The sequence below is a fragment of the Trachypithecus francoisi genome, unplaced genomic scaffold, assembly GCF_009764315.1.
Source record: "Trachypithecus francoisi isolate TF-2019V2 unplaced genomic scaffold, Tfra_2.0 Lachesis_group4, whole genome shotgun sequence".
Taxonomy (NCBI): domain Eukaryota; kingdom Metazoa; phylum Chordata; class Mammalia; order Primates; family Cercopithecidae; genus Trachypithecus; species Trachypithecus francoisi.
In genome coordinates, this window is record NW_022681469.1 from 140,393,635 (window position 1) to 140,410,681 (window position 17,047).

Sequence of the window (17,047 nt, forward strand, 5' to 3'; positions counted from 1 at the left end):
AAAGAAGGACATTACATAATGATAAATATTCAAAACACTAGGAAAACAAATGACAATAAATGAGTAAGTGGCAAAATACATGAAGCAAAAAGCAATAGGGCTGAAAGGAGAAATAGAGAAATCCACAGATACAATTACGAACTTTAGTATGCCAACTTAGCTACTGTTAGATCTACTAGACAGAAAAACAGCAAGAATATAAAAAGTTGGAGCAATACAGTTAACCAAGAACATCTAACTTGTCTATATGTATATTTAGATATAGAGTAATAGATAGGCATATATAGATATATACCCAGTCTCAACAACAGCAGAATATATACTTCTTTCATGTGCCTATGGAATAGTCATCATTGTAGGCCATTTGCTGATGTTGCAGCATATACTGCAATATGTTTTCTAACCGAAATGGAATCAAACTAGAAATCACAAAAAGGTAAATCTCTAAACACATGCATATTAGTAATACACTTCTAAAGGTCGATGGGTCAAAGAGAAAGTCTCAAAGGACACACACACACACACATACACGTAAACCAAAAATTAAGTTCCACAACTGATTGACAGACATTACATTCCTTTTGGCCAAAGGCATTCCAAAGTTAACCTGAAAAACTAGTTCAGGTCATGATTGGAAGTGGGAGTCAGACATGCCTCATTATACTCTCCTCCCTTTAGAATTCAGGCACGGCTGACCAGCATTAACATGAAAACAGAGACTTTAAGACTGATAGAACAGACTCCTTACGTCTGATAAGAAACATTCCTTTCTATTGATTCTATCTACATAATAGGGACCTTTGTCTCCACAACCCCTTATCTGAACCCAGACATTCCTTCTATTGATTCTAAATCTTTAGACAATAACTTAACTCTTTCAACCAATTGAAAGTTCATGAATTAGAAATCAGAAAATTTGTGAATCTACCCAGAACATGGAAGCACCCGTTTCAAGTTGTCGTACCTTTCTGGATTGAACCAATGTGTATCTCATGTGTATTGATGGACGTCTTATGTCTCCCTAAAATGTACAAAACCAAACTGTAGCCCAGCCACCTTGGGCACATGTTCTCAGGATCTCCAGGGGTTGTGTCACCTGGCTATTGGTCACTCATAGTTGGCTTAGAATAAATCTCACTAAATGTTTTACAGAACTGACTCTTTTCATCACACACATACACACATATATATATGTAACTGGATGATATTGGAAATGTAAAAACATAGCATATCAAAATGAGTGAGATGCAGTTAAAGGAGTGCTAAAAATACAAATTTATAGCACTCAATGTTCACATAGAAAAGCAGAAAATTCTCAATACATAATCTAAATTTCTACATCAAGAAACTAGAAAAAGAAGAGCAAAATAAAACTAAAAGTAAGCAGAAGGAAAAAAGTAATAAAGATAAGACTGGAAATCAATGAAATAAAAGCCAAGAAAAAGAGAGAAAATCAATATAACAAACAGCTGATTCTTTAAAAAATCAATAAAATTGGTTAGACTGTAATAAATATGATCAAAACAGAATGAACACAATAACTACAAATACCTGGGATAAAATCTGATGTGTGCAGATCTTGCAGTCATTAAGATGATAATAAGATGACAATAAAAACAGCTTTGTGCACATAAATTCAACAACTTGAAAGAAATGGACTAATTATTCAAAAAACAAGAACTACTAAAAGTCAATCAAAATGAAGTAAGTAATATGAATAACTTTAGCCATAAGAAAAATTAAATGAGAGATTTAAAACTTCCCAGTAAAGGAAACTTGTGGTACTGATGATTTCACTGGACATTTAAACCAAATAATTAAATAAGAACCAACACAAATTTATACATAATCTTTTCCAAAAGATAAAAGAGAAGGAAACACTTTCCATCCAATTGTATATGAAAAATATTACCATAACCAATAATAACACAGAAAATTCTAAGATTCTACTAAAAAAACAAGTAGAGCAATATCTCACACAACTTAGATATAAAACTCCTCCATGAAATGTTAGCAAATTTAATCCACCAATATTAAAACACCATAAATTATAAAAAAGTGAGATTTATTCCAGGTGTGCAATGATCTTTCAAGGTTCTAAAATCAATCAATGCAACCCAACATATGACTGGCTAAATGATAAAAATCAGATGATCACATCAATTAACAACAAAAAGGAATTTCAAAAATTTTTTTCAGTCAACAAGTTAGGGATTAGGAGGAAACACCTGAATTTGGGAAAAATTATCCATAATACTCTACAGTTAACATCATACTTAAAGGTAAAAGACTGAAGGCTGTACTGTAGGAACAAACACAAGGCAAGGATAAGCATTTGCAATTTAAAAGCTCCAAAATAAAGGAATTTCTAGTGATTTCACTGGAGGTTGGAAGTAAATATTTAAAGAACAATTAACACTAAGTTTACATAATTTCTTACATAAAATAGAAGTACTGGACATTCTAGCTACTGCAGTAAGGCAAGTAGAATAAATAAAAGCCATAGAGATTGGAAAGAAGAAACACAACTATTCTTGTTTGCAAATGACATCATTATCTTCACAAAACATCCCAAAATGTCCTATAAACAACCCTACTAGAATTAATAAGAGAGTTCAGCAAGGTCACAGGAAAAAAGTCCAAATAGAAAAATAAATTGCACGGATATGAACAAACAATACATCTGTGGGGAAAAATTAAAATATAATACCAATTATAATCATTTCAAAGAAAATTACTACTTTGGCATAAACATAACAAAACCTGTACAACGTTTCTATGCTAAAAATTACAAAATTATGATGAAAGAAATAAAAGCGACCTAAATAAGTGTAGCTGCATGCCATGTTCATGAATTGGAATATTAACATACTGAAGATATCAATGATCCTAATGCAATCTACAGGGTTAATTAAGTCCTTGTTAAAATTCCAGCAACAATTTTGTGTAGACTTAGATATAAAACAGTGAACACTATTTTGAATAAAAATAGAGTCAGAGAAATTGCTCTACCCAGTATTAATATTAATTCCTATCTAAACTTGCAATAATCAACATCAGTTGCTGTTGGCAGAAGCCTAAGTTTCCACCATATGCAAAAATTTTCTCTAAATGGAATCCAGACTTAAATCCAAAGCTAACACTACCACACTTTTACAAAACAGAAATAGAAAAAATCTTCAGAATCTAGGTCTAAGCAGAGTTAATCAACTTGACACCAAAAGCATTGTCCATAAAAGAAAAATTGATAAGTTGGATCTCATCAAAATTAAAAACTTTTGCTCTGTGAAACACTGTTTGCAAACTGCATATCTGACAAAGGACTAGTATCTAGAGTACATAAAGAACTCTCAAAACTCAGTAGTAAACAAAACACAGTGAAATCAAACAAAAACCAATCCAATTAGAAAATTTAAAAATGACAGCAAGGGAAATTTCTCCAAAGAGGATGTACAGATGGCAAATAAGCACATGAAAAGATACTCAACATCATTAAACTACAGGGAAATGCAAATTAAAATAACCATAAGATGTTGCTACACACCCATAAGAATGACTAAAATAAACAGTGAAAGTATCAAACACAAGCCAGGATGTAGAGAAAATGGGTCACTCATGTATATTGCTGGTGGGAATGTAAGATTTTATAGCTACCCTGAAAAGCAGTTATAAGACTGTAAAACTTATGAAACTATCCAGACAGCTTTGTTAAGGGACTCATGCTGTCTTAGTATTATTTCTTACATATGCATTTAAATCTATGATTATCTCAAGGAAAAAGTTAACTAAAAATATTAGTCGCATGTTATATGTCCAGCTTTCTCCCTTACCTGTGGTAACACTTAAGCTGCAGAGAACCTCGGAAGAGCCTAGGTTCTGCTGACCACATATATTTAACTGACTAACCGCAACTTGCTGGTTGGTTTCCAATTTGCATTTTCACCAGCCTAGAAAGACATTTTTGAAAAACAGATGAGCAGTTCCCTCCCATCTGCCCATCTGACCTGTGCCCATCTGACACAGTGTGAAGATGTGTCACACTTTTACTTCTCCTACTTTTCCCTGCCTCAAATCTACCTTTGCCCACTTTCTGCTGACTGCTTTAGTGCTTTCCTGTCTTAGGTCAGCTAGTGTGTCTATAAAGAAATACCTGAGGCTTAGTAATTTGTAAAGAAAAGAAGTTTATTTGGCTCACAGTTCTGCAGACTATACAAGAAGAAGTGCACTGGCATCTGCCTCTGCTGAGGGTCTCAGGCTGCTTCCAAAGGGGAAGGGCAGCCGACATGTCCAGAGATCACAGGGTGGGAGAGAGAGCAAGAGGGAGGGGTTAGGGTGCCAGGCTCTTGTTAACAGTTAGCTCTCTCAGGTACTAATAGACAAGAACTCACCCACCCAGGAGGGCATTAATCCATTCACGAGGGATCCTCCCCCATGACCAAAATACCTCTCATTAGGGCACACCTCCAACACTGGGGATCCAATTTTAACATGAGATCTGGTGGGACAAACATCCAAAGAGTAACATTTTCTTAATGCCAGAGTCCTGGCTCTGCATACTGGTATCTTCCCAGGAAATCATCTCTCGTCTCTGATTTCCATCTAATTTCAAGCTGGAAGGGACTTCATTCCCTAGGAGAATGGGAATGATGATACGTTATTTTTCTATTTTTCAGATTTGGGGCATTGAGCTCTTTCATAGGGTAGAATGTGTGTGGTTCTAACATTTGATCTTTGACTATAAGATATGCCGACTTCTGAAACATCTGCTGTGACCCATTTACTTCAATAAACCTAAACTCAGAGCACTTGGCACTGTTATCTCAGCCCTGATAGTGTTCCCGATCTCACCTCCTCAGCCCGCTAAACTCCTCTCTTTCTCTCCAACCACATGCACTGCTCACCCTTATTTGGGGTCAGTTTGCTTGGTTCCTCTCTGCTTTGTTCATGCAATTCCCCCTCCTGATACATCCTTAACTGCTTCATTGTATGTGTGCATTTTCACCATTCAGCTTAAATGTTCTTTGTGCCATGAGGATTTTTACTAGTATTTCCTCCAAAATTCATGACATTAATCTGTGCCTATCTTGTAGCCTCCCTGCTCCCTTAGATATGGCATCTTTAATTTGTATTGAAATTATTTATATACAGTCTGATCTTTTCTGCCAAGTATCTCCAGTAAACTGGCAGAATGCCTACTATATGGTATGAGCTCAATACATACCTGCTCACTGAATCATGACATGAATTCATTACAAAGAAAAAAAAATCCATTGGAATAAGTGGTCCTAATTTTCAAAGTGTAACAAGATACTAAAATGAAAAATACAATCTAAGTTTTCCTGCTTTTTGTTGAGTATTTAAGCACAGTGAATTTTATAAGAGTGTATTGTATTATGTATTTTTAACTTTAAAAAACCTTGAACATCTGGCCGGGCGCGGTGGCTCAAGCCTGTAATCCCAGCACTTTGGGAGGCCGAGACGGGCGGATCACGAGGTCAGGAGATCGAGACCATCCTGGCTAACATGGTGAAACCCCGTCTCTACTAAAAAATACAAAAAACTAGCCGGGCGAGGTGGTGGGCGCCTGTAGTCCCAGCTATTCGGGAGGCTGAGGCAGGAGAATGGCGTGAACCTGGGAGGTGGAGCTTGCAGTGAGCTGAGATCCAGCCACTGCACTCCAGCCTGGGCGACAGAGCAAGACTCCGTCTCAAAAAAAAAAAAAAAAAAAAACCTTGAACATCTTTCTAATATGTTTAATGAACTAATATGTATATATCGTTATTATTAACTAAAATCCATACTTTATCCAGATTTCTGTATTTTTTTCTAATGTCCTTTTTCTAGTCCAAGATCCCATCTAGGACACCACATTACATTTAGACAGCATGTTTCTTTAGTCTATCTTTGGCTGTGATAGTTTCTCAGATCTTCCATGTCTCTGATGACCTTGGCATTTGTGGGGAGTATTGTCAGGTATTTTTCTAGAATGTCCCTCCATTGGGATTTGTCTGATTTTTTCTCATGATTAGACTGGGATTAAGGATTATCAGAAGGAAGACCACAGAGATTAAGTGACATTCTCATGATATAATTCCAATAACACATACTATCAACATGATTCATTACTGTTGATGTTGGCCTTGATCAACTAGTTGAGATACAGTTTTTTAGGTTTCCTTTTGTTTTTTTTAATGACCATTACCTTAAATATTGAGGACTTATTGAGTTTACAGATTGAAAATAATGTCTAAATATAAGACCTATTGGAGCACATTATGTTGCTTTTAGATAATTATTCTGGGGAAGTTAACTTTTCAAATTTCCAAGATTCTGTTCTTGCTTCTCTTCCTCTTTCATTCTTCCTACCTGTGGGCTAGTTCAGTCCCAATTGCAGCTTCCTCAAACACCACTGTGCGGGTGGCTTCTCAATGTACAGCTCTAGCAAATGTCCATTTGCAGTTTCAAACCTATATTTTGAATATCATCAAATTGTCATTAGCACCTCAAATTTATCGTGTGGAAAATTGTACTTTTTATTTCTACACACACACACACACACACACACACACACACGCATGTGCACACACACACACACAGGGGCATTTGCGGCTTCTCCTGTGTCCATCACCTAATTCCGTGGTCTCGTTACCAACCTCATCAGTCTTTCTGAACACCTTGGATCCCTTCTTAAGCCTTTCTAAACATAAATTTAAATAGCGTATTAACCTACCTTTTAATCCTTTTAGAGAAAAAGAAATTTTTTGACTGATTAGAGATATAGCAAAAATAGTTCTGCTTTTGTAATTATGTTCAGACAACTTATACCAAAATATAGGAAAATTTGAATTAATTCACTTTTTCACAAAACTGTTTTATAAAGAATAAATATATTTTAAAATAAAATAGATTCCGAAAATTCCTTTATTTTAGTTTTTTAAAACTTCCTTTGAAATCCATGCTATTCTGCTTCTTTTTTTAATGCTACCTAAATGTTATGACAGAGGCTTAAGGAACTGAAGCATTCTTTTAAGATTTATTTTCCTAAGTAAAACACTCTTAAAAATAAATTTAAAAGCTTATTTCTCTTATTGTTAAAGAAAAAAGCTAAGGTTTTTTTTTTTCTAAGTTAAACTTTTGTAAACATTTGAAGACATCAAAGTCACTGGCAAGTTTAGTTTTAACATGGAATATAAATTCTTCCCCTTAATATATCACACGTGACATCACCCACCCCCACCTGGCACATCCCATGCAAAGAGACCGCAAAATATTCTAACTTGATGTCCGAGTATGTGGGGATGCATTTCTTTATTTCATAAGGAGATAAACATTCATTTTTAGATTGAGCACACCTAAGTTTTTTAGCTTTTTTTTTTTTTTTTTTTTTACTTGCTTGGACACAGTGTGTCAACATCCCCTTGTCTTGCACAAATATTTGCCAGGGCACTTGCCATTCTGTTCCCCAGCCTCACCCTCCACTTAGTGCCTACTCATTCCTTGAATCCGGACTTAAAAGGAAGCCTCCATAACCTCCCAGACTGGATCAGGAACCTCTGTTGAATGTTTTCGTGACAAATCTGCACTTTTCCTTTGTGAGACTTTGCTGTTGTAAGAGCTAGTGGGAATTGGATTTATGTCTGTCTTGTGCAGATGAAAAGCTACACAAGGGCAGAAGCCATGTCTGTGTGAGCTCTTGATCCTAATCTCCATTGAACACTCGTTCCACAAGTGGTGTTAGGCATCTGGTATGCCAGGTGGTCTGCCGGGTCCTGAGGATGGAGAAATGAGAGAGAGACAGTCTGAGCAAAGGGGGCTATGTCAGTTCCCCTGGGTTTTGAATACAGTGGAGACAGGGCACTGGACGGGTGTCAGGTGTCCCTAGGGTTGGTAAGAAAAGCCTCTGAGAAGGGAGGGCTTATTTGAGCCATCTTGAGAAAGGGGTCAGCGCTGGGGAGGCTAGAGGAAGGGACTTCCACTGAGGTCAGGTAGAGAGGAGAGTTGAAATTGTCTGGTGCAGTCGAGGTTCACGCCTCCTTAGAAGCCCTCAATTCCCCACCCTGCCCACTACCAGACATACAGTATAAAAAGGTGACGTTTCAGTGAATTGAAAGGCTCAGTAGAGATTTCAAGGCTGGTACTGGTGTGGGATCCATGGTATGAACCAGAAAAAGGAAGGAGGAAGACCAGTTCTGAGATGGGCAGACCTGTCTGAGAGGGATACTGGCCTGAGGTCTCCCAGCAGCCTGCCTCTGCACCCTGGCCACTCAGAGCCTGAAGCAAAAGGCCACCATGGCCACAGGGTGTGGAAGACGCTGGAATCTATGCTGCTTTGGAGACCAGCGTAATGGGGATGCTGGGAGATGGAAACAGGGAATGTCCTACTCTCCTCCATTCCCTGGACTCATAGTAGGTACCTGAAGCTGCTTTAGCTTGTTTTGATGGTCTCATGATTAGACATGTCAATTGTGAGGGTTGTGCCATCTTTTCATTTTAGAAACTGAAAATTTGATGCTCAAAGAGTGAAGTGACCTACTCTAGGATGTACAGGTAGTCAATGGAAGAACTGGGACTTTATCTCAATCTTTACCTATCTCATCAGTCTCTTAGGAAAATATGATTATTGTTTAAAAAAAGTTTACTTTTTATAGAAAAATAAACATTTTGTTAGAAATTTAAGGTTAGTATCTAGAAGACTACAAAAATTGTCGCTGCCCTTAGGAAGTGGGGATAAGTGAAGGTAGGTAAATTTATACTTTACATTTGTCTTGTTTACTGTTTTGGAAGTTTACTGTATGTATACTTTAATTATAGAGTAAATATAATAGACTACCTTAGAATTTATAAGGGGGGCCACCACTCGAATAATAGAGATGGAATGCGTTATTTCTTAAGAAGCAAAAAACAACCTGAGAATCTAATAAAAGATAAAGAAAAAAGACATTTATACATTACCAGGAATAAATAATAAGTGATGGCTATGTGCTTTATTGAGAGACATCAAGAAAATCTGAAGTTTACCATGCTCGTGTATAGGGAAATTCAATACTATAAGGAAAAGTGGGCCTTAGGATAGAATCAGCATAATCTTTTCTGTGACAGAGCCCAGATACAAAAGTCATTTGATTTAAGGTGACAGACTCAGTCTCTAGCTAAGTGACCAGTGGAAACACAAAGTATAGAATTCTATATGGAAATGAAAATTTTTATTAGCCATATTTTTTAAAAATGACAAAAGAAAAAATGTTTCTTATAAAATTTTAATTTAGGATATCCAATATATTATAATTTCAACCTGTAATCAGTATTAAAATATTGAAATATTTTACTCTTTTTGTGCCACGTCATTAAAATCTGGTTTATGGTTTACACTTACAGCACTTCTCAATCTGGGCTCATGCAGCTGTTCTTCACATTGGAGAAGGTAGCTCTGGGTGGACTAGTTCAGAAACCTGCCTCACTTCTGTTGCCTGTTATCACAGCAAGCATCAGAACATCCAGGGTTCAATCCATGAGGAAAGCACCTTAGCTGGAGCACAGCGTAAATTAAGCCAAAAATCATGTGGTAAGCCAAGAAAATATTTGCAGCATTCATAATTACAAAGAGATCTCTGATAATCAAGTCCACCAACCACAGCCTGTGGCTCAGAATCTAGTGATGCAAAGGAGTGGGGAGCAGGGACTTCCTTCTGCCTGTGCGCAGGGCCACAGACTCTTTTCAAAGGCACCTCACGTCACCCACTTATGGAGGAGAAATAACCACTCTCCCCTATTTGCAGTCACATGGCATGCAATAATCCATATACTGATACATTCATGCATACCCCAGGGAGTACAAATGATTTGGTATTCCTTGTGCTTATCTCTTTGTCTTTACAGCCCACTGACATTCATGTAATCAGCTGCTGGGAACAATTTTTAATGAATGAATCTTTGAATGAGTGAGCAAATCTGTCAATGGTAGCATAAGCCCAGGGAGTCTTTGCGATTTTATAGTGATTTGATTTTATTAATTATATTATTATTCTTCCATTGTGTATAAACGTGATGACAGTTCTTAAAGTTCTTATTTCCTCTACAGGTCTTTTAAGACTCCGTCAGCCTTGAAGTTCATTTGTGTGGCACCAAAAGCAGGAAGCTAAGTGTGGAATCTTTCACCTCTAATGCACCCTGACTTTGGCTATTTCATGTTAGGGTCTGTGCAGTCCGAGCCCAGGCAGCCAACATGCTTGGAGGGTACTTCATGTAGTGGTAGGTATGCAATTTGCAAAGCTTTGTCGTTTAAAGTACAGATTATTTCTTTTTTGCATTCTTTAAAAAAATTGAGGTAATTCTATTTATACAGAAACATCTCTGTACCCATTTTTAACAAAGGAATTCTATTTAGCAGCTTGCGTTGTAATTGGAGTGAATGTGATCAGAAGTTTATTTCAGGCCTCAAAGTGTTGATTTCTCTTTTGAAGAGGCCTTTTCTCACAGAGCCCCTGGAGAGAGAGTTCCCCCAACACAGTAATCTCAGGTTATATTTGAGGAAACCATAGACGGTCTTGCAACCCTTAAGCAATGACAGGGAGTGCAAAATTATTACATTTTCCATTGTCTGGACTCCATATTCTAATTGGGTGTCTGCTCTAAGAAATATGCTGTGAATGTGAACAAGATGGGCTGTCAGCCCTGGAAAGAGATGACCCGGAGCTGCTCTTATTTCCTGCCGGCCTCTGCTTTCTTCTGTCTGCTTTGATGTGGGTTTTGGCATCGAAAGCTTCAGCTAGAATGACTTGGAAATGGTAACACCAAAAGCAAGTGGAAGAATTTGCTTTCTGAGTTGATCTTAGATGAATGAAATTCCCATCTAGACACATTTTCTGTAGGTGTTATTACTTATTCTTCTTAAGATACTTTAAACAATTTTTTCAATTGCATGCTTATTTCAATGTTTAAAAGTGAGGGCCAGATGGAAATATTCATGTCTGGGTTAGTAATATATTTTTCTGGATTGAATTCTCAACAAGGGGTGAACTGAGGAGTTAAGGGGTGACCAGACTGGTGCCTAATGATAGTAAGGCCAATGACAATGAGAGGGTTGATGACAATAAGGATAAGAATACTTTTGAGACACGTGATAATCCCTGTACACATATCAGGCCACTGAATCCTCATAATCTATAAGGCAGGTGCCATTACTAGTTTCATAGAAGACGGACAGAAGCTTAAGATTAACTTGTCTTATATTTCACAACTCGTAAAAGGCCCAGCAAAATTCAAGCCCAAGTCACATAATTCAGTAATGCTAATTATCTAGAATCCTGTAGACACTCATCAAAGACACAGGTATTTTGCCCCTCATTCAATATGGCCTGCTCATTTCCAAGATGTTGCTTACAGAAGTGCATTTATTTTCACTGTTTTATTCATTGCACACACATGTATTGACCACCGACAATATAGCTAAGCCTATAGCAAGTCTCAAACTCCAAATCTCAATCTCTCTCTCTTTTTCTCTTTTAAAATGCACCCATTCAGTTAAGGTTGTCAGTTCTTCACTCACACATGCCAATTCAACATTGCTTTTCTTTCTCCCTGAATACAGCTTAGTCTAAACCTACGTCACTCTAAATTTCTTAGGGCTTCCCACCATTAATTTTTCCTGTACTCGTACTTTTGCTCAACTATAATTTTGCATAACTCTTTGCACAATAATATTCAGTGTCTCTCCTCATTTCTGAAGTTGTGAAAACATGAAATCTTTCTGCTAACATTCAAGGCTCTGAATAATTCATTATTGGGTTAGATCATGTGCAGTCATAAGGAAGTCTGAATGTTGAAAGCCTTTGACAATTGCATGATTAGAAGATCTCAGATTTGTCCTTTTTCCACATTTCTGTCCAAGTCCTTCGAAGCACGAAGACTTTGAAGAGCCAGACATTTGAGGAAAAACCTTCTTTTGTTCACTTTCTTGCCCGAGAGTTTTTGAGAATTTACATATTAACCAAATGCTTCTCCAGTGTTCCAAGTCAGTTAGACTCTTCCTGTCAACAAAAGTCAATGCAGCAAAGAGAAAAAAGACGGATGTCTCCTCATTTGATAAACGGAATCTGGAATTTAGGGCTTGGGGATTTGGCATTGAGTGTTCAGACATTTTGCTATGGCTTTCTTGGGATCCAGGTGATATTCTACACATGCCTTCTTGCTGACCTAGGACATTGTTGCCTTCCCTTACTGCTGTCCCCAGGGAAGTGCTGCAGCACATTTCATTAGAGAGGACAGGTGGTAACATGTGGCCACACTCAGTAAGGATTTGGGAGGGAAATTCTAGCTGAGAAGCCAAGATCAGACACTATCCCTTTCAGCACCACAGCATTCTCCTACAGAACACTTCTTATTTTTTGTTTTTTATATATTTTTTGAGACAGAGATTCGCTCTGTTGCCCAGGCTGGAGTGCAATAGCAAGATCTGGGCTCACTGCAACCTCTGCTTCCCCGGTTCAAGCGATTCTCCTGCCTTAGCCTCCCGAGTAGCTGGGACTACAGGTGCCCACCATCAGGCCTGGCTAATTTTTGTATTTTTAGTAGAGACAGGGTTTCATCATATTGGCCAGGCTGGTCTCAAACTCCTGACCTTGTGATCCTCCCACCTCAGCCTCTCAAACTGCTGGGATTACAGGCGTGAGCCACCCCGCCCACCGGCCCCTAGGGAACACTTCTAAGGCCAGAATCTGACCTGCCTGGGGGAATAGGAACCAGTTTTCCTTCCCCTAAAGAAAAGCCTGAAAATCTATCTCCCTCTACTCAAAATACAGAACCCTAAAAACTTGAGGTCCACAGAAAGAAAGCAGTACTCTCCTTGTTAGATTCTTTTCCCCTCAGACCTTCTTCCAAGTTCCACACAACAGGGAGGGGGAGAGTTCTCGTTTCTGTCTTCCCAGTGCAATAGCACAGATGCATTCACAGTGCACCAGCATATGCCTCATGTGAGGTTTGATAGAGAACAAGTTTTCCCCTCCATCCTGCCTTCTTGTTCCTGCTCCCAGTCCCCTGTGTACTTGGGTATGTACACACATTCAGCATGCCTGCTGCTATGCACTGGATGCTTGGGTCTACTAACAATTCATCTGTTGAAGCCCTAGCCCATGATGTGTGGGACCGTGGAGGTGGGACTTTGGGAGGCGATTGGCATGGAGGAGGTCATGAGGTGGAGCCTCAGTGATGGGATTAGTGGCCTTATAAGAAGAGGAAGAGAAGAAGAGAAGCCAGAGTTTGGGCTCTCTCTCTCTCTCTTTCTCTCTCTCTCTGCCATGTGAGGACAGTGCATGCAGGTGGTCATGTGCAAACCAAGACAAGAGCCCTCACCAAAAACCCGACCATGCTGGCACACGACCAAGGACTTCCAGCCTCCCAAACTGTGGGAAACAAACATCTGTCGTTTAAGCCACCCAATCTTTGGTACTTTGCTATGGCAACCTGAATGGACTGAGACACCTGCTGAAAAACATCCTGGGGGAAATGCTTTTCAGGGACTTTCCAGTGAGAAAACATTTTGAAAGGCAACAATTTCTGAAGGGAAACAGACTACAGAACTATGACTCTGATTTTAAAGAAAATCAGTGTTCCATTATTCCACTGAGCTCTAAACCAGTGCTGTGAGAACAGCTTAGATCCTAGAATCATATGGCCCCAAGCTCTCTGTTTTCCAGAATGGTCTGCATCTGACTTCTGTGTAACCAAAAGGTCATAATAGTGTTATTCCTAGAAAGTTGACTCTAGCACCCAATACATGCATCTGGAATCTTGGAACCATTTTTCCAAGATTTTTAGCTCCATCAAGTTCTCCTCTTCATCAGAGAACAAGTTCAACACATGATGGATGTTTCTTCTGCTAAGAGCACCCACAGAAGGAATATTAAGCATGCACATGGCCTGGGCATGATGTTGCCTCAAAGCCAGGACTCTACTGGACCGAAGTCGTGTCCTGCCCCGGAGCCTAGACGACCACATTGCAAGATCAGAGGGCCTTAGAGTTCCCTGCCTGAGTGGTCCCGAGTCTATCTGGGCCTTTTACAGGAAAGTGGGTGGTTCCCACTGAGTCAGCTCCCCACATCACAGTGTGCCAGTGTGGCCCCCCGGGCCTGGAGCATGGTCTCAAGGAGGATATTTGGGGAGGTCTACCTTAGACATGCAGGCTTGGCGGCCCCTCCAGTTACAAAAATCCTGTGGACTAGAAGACAAGGCAGGCGTGTGTCCTCGTACACCGAGTACACCTTCCATTTGCAGGTGTTCTATTGGCTCTGGGCAAGTGAGAGGCTGTCCTGCTGACCTGTCTCCTGCATGCTGTTGGCTGCAGTACCCACATGTAAGAAGTCAGTATTCACCCTCACAGATCTGATACACTGATTTTACCACATAACACATTTTCATATGTATCTGATTCTATTCCTAGACTTCAGTTCCACTGTTTTGTAGGTCTTTTCATATGTGAATGTTAATCTATTTAAATTACCATCTTTACAGTATTTTTGACTACCTAGTAAGCCCAGTACCTCTGTATAGCTCTCTCCTGCTTTTCAGGATTCTATGTCTTCTGGGTTTATTTTGCTTACTGAAGTTTAAAGTGTGCTGCTCATTTTTTGTGGTGGTGATGGTGGTGGTAGTTGTCACTGAGAGTGCATTAAATATGACAAGCTAGATAGAATTGGCCTTTTCATGATGTGGGACCTCTCTTTGAAGAACATTAAGTTTTTCACTGGAGCAAGGCTACATTTGTATCGATAGATTTTGCACATTTATTTTTGAATCCTAGACATTTTTTTTTGGTATGGCTATTTTCAATCAAGTTTTGAAAATTACTGGTGTTATTTGAATAAATTACTGGTATTATTTAGAATGAAGGTGGGAAAACTTGCACACTAGTTTTCTACATAATTAACCTATGAGAAAGCTATTTTGTAACAATTATGCATTGGTTTAAGTCATTCTACAGACTATTTAAATAATTATTCCAGTTTACTTTCTTTGTAACAAACATTTATATAGGACTTATTATGTCTTAGGTACTGTCCTAGGCAATTTAAAAATATTAAAATATTGAATTCTTACAGCAGGCCTGTGAGATAATTACTATTATTTCCCCAATTTTAGAAGTGACAACACTGAGCCCTAGCAACTTGGCTACTGTCACAAATAGGTGAGCTTCCAGTTGAGACCAGAATCCAGGCCATGTGGAGCAGAGCTTCTGCTGGCAATCACAGCACTATCAAATTATTTAATTTCAAGTTTGCATCCAAAATAATGTTTCTCCATTGTAAAAAGTGAGTCGATGTGAAACTTTATAAGCTAGCATTAAAATGTTGAAAATGCTGAGCTTTGTATGTTTCAAACACCAGAATGTCCATAAAGCACCAACCCAGCATGGCATGGACAGAGTGTGCTGTAGGACAGTGTGCTCCAACACTGGGTCATCGTGTGCATCTGCCCACCTAGGATGCTGAAACCTACCATCTTTAATCAATGTCAAGGGATTGGCCTATTTTAAGTAATTATAGGATGAAAAAAGAACATTCTGAAATAAAAAAGTATGCAGTTTCTCAACAGTTTTCCAAACTTTTGGGTCACCGGGTTTTGCACAGGGAAATTGACCCCATTCATGTGTGATTGCATGGGACTCCCTTGATGACACTTCTGACTTTTTCCTTTAGTTAATTTATTGTCTTTATTTATGGATAACAGGGCATGGACTGGAGGTGAATTAAGGAAAGTCTATTTTTGTTTAGTCTAGTTTGGACCTGGGGCTAAAATGCTTGGCCCTCCCCTCCCTTCCTCTTCTCCTTTCTTACCCCCAGCCTCTCCTGGGAGTGAAGAAGATCTGCAGATAACCAGTCTTAAAAAGAGTGTTTAGAATATTTTTAAGGCAAGCATTTTTAATAAAATGCACATACACTGGGTAATACGTAAACTTTACCTACTTGGTAAGTTTTTTTTGTTGTTGTTTGTGCATTCTTGGCTCACTAGAGCCTCAGCCTCCTGGGTTCAAGCAGTTCTGTCTCAGTCTCTCAAGTAGCTGGGACTACAAGCATATGCCACCACACCCGCTGAATTTTGTACTTTTTTTTTTTAGTAGAGATGGGGTTTTGCCATACTGGCCAGGCTGGTCTTGAACTCCTGACCACCTGCATAGTCCTCCCAAAGTGCTGGGATTACAGATGTGAGCCACCGCCCCGGCCGGTAAGTTTTTAATTAGATATGGAACACTGTGAATTTTACATTGTGGGGTGCTGAATGCTGAGTAAGTTTTGTTGCTATAATGATTTTTGAGGCTTGTCCCAGGATGTAGTAAATTAACAGACACAGTCTGATTCTTTCAGAGCTTACTGTAAAGCTTTGTTATGTGGGAATGAACATAGGGCTAGAACTAATTTTGGCCCGCTAATAATGCTTTTGCCTACTGTAAGCAATATCTTGTGGATTAAATGATTTTTTACTCTGGCTGTTGGGTGAACACTTTGCTAACTAGTATAGGCCCTCTTCAGCCACCTCTGCACTGGGTAAGTTTAACAGGCCCCCATAACCCTGTCTGTCCAGCTAGGGAGCTGCTCATGTCTGTCCCCAGCTGTGGTCCTCTGAGAGACCAAGTTTCTACATTTTCCTGGGACCCAGTGAATTTTGTGAAGCTGTGCCTGGGATCTGTGGACCTGCATGGCCCTACACTCCAGGGCTTTCTGCAGCAAGGTGGGAGCAGAGCAGAATGAAGGGCACAATGAAGCAAGGGCTAAGAAATTTGCAAAGGGGAGACAGATCATTACAGAAACACGTGCAGGTGGTTACAGCAGTTGGCTCCTTTCCTGAACCAGAGACTCATGCTCCTGTTAAAATGTTAGTCCAGTCAGCAGGTTTCCTGCTTCCTGGCCATCCTGAGAGACGACCTTGAGCCCAGGCAGATGGGGCCAGGCCGAGAAAAGAAACCTCGGGAGAAACCAATCCTGCTGACACCTTGATCTTGGACTTCTGGGCTCCAGAACTGTGAGAACTAGTTTCTGTTGTTTAAGCTACCCAGGCA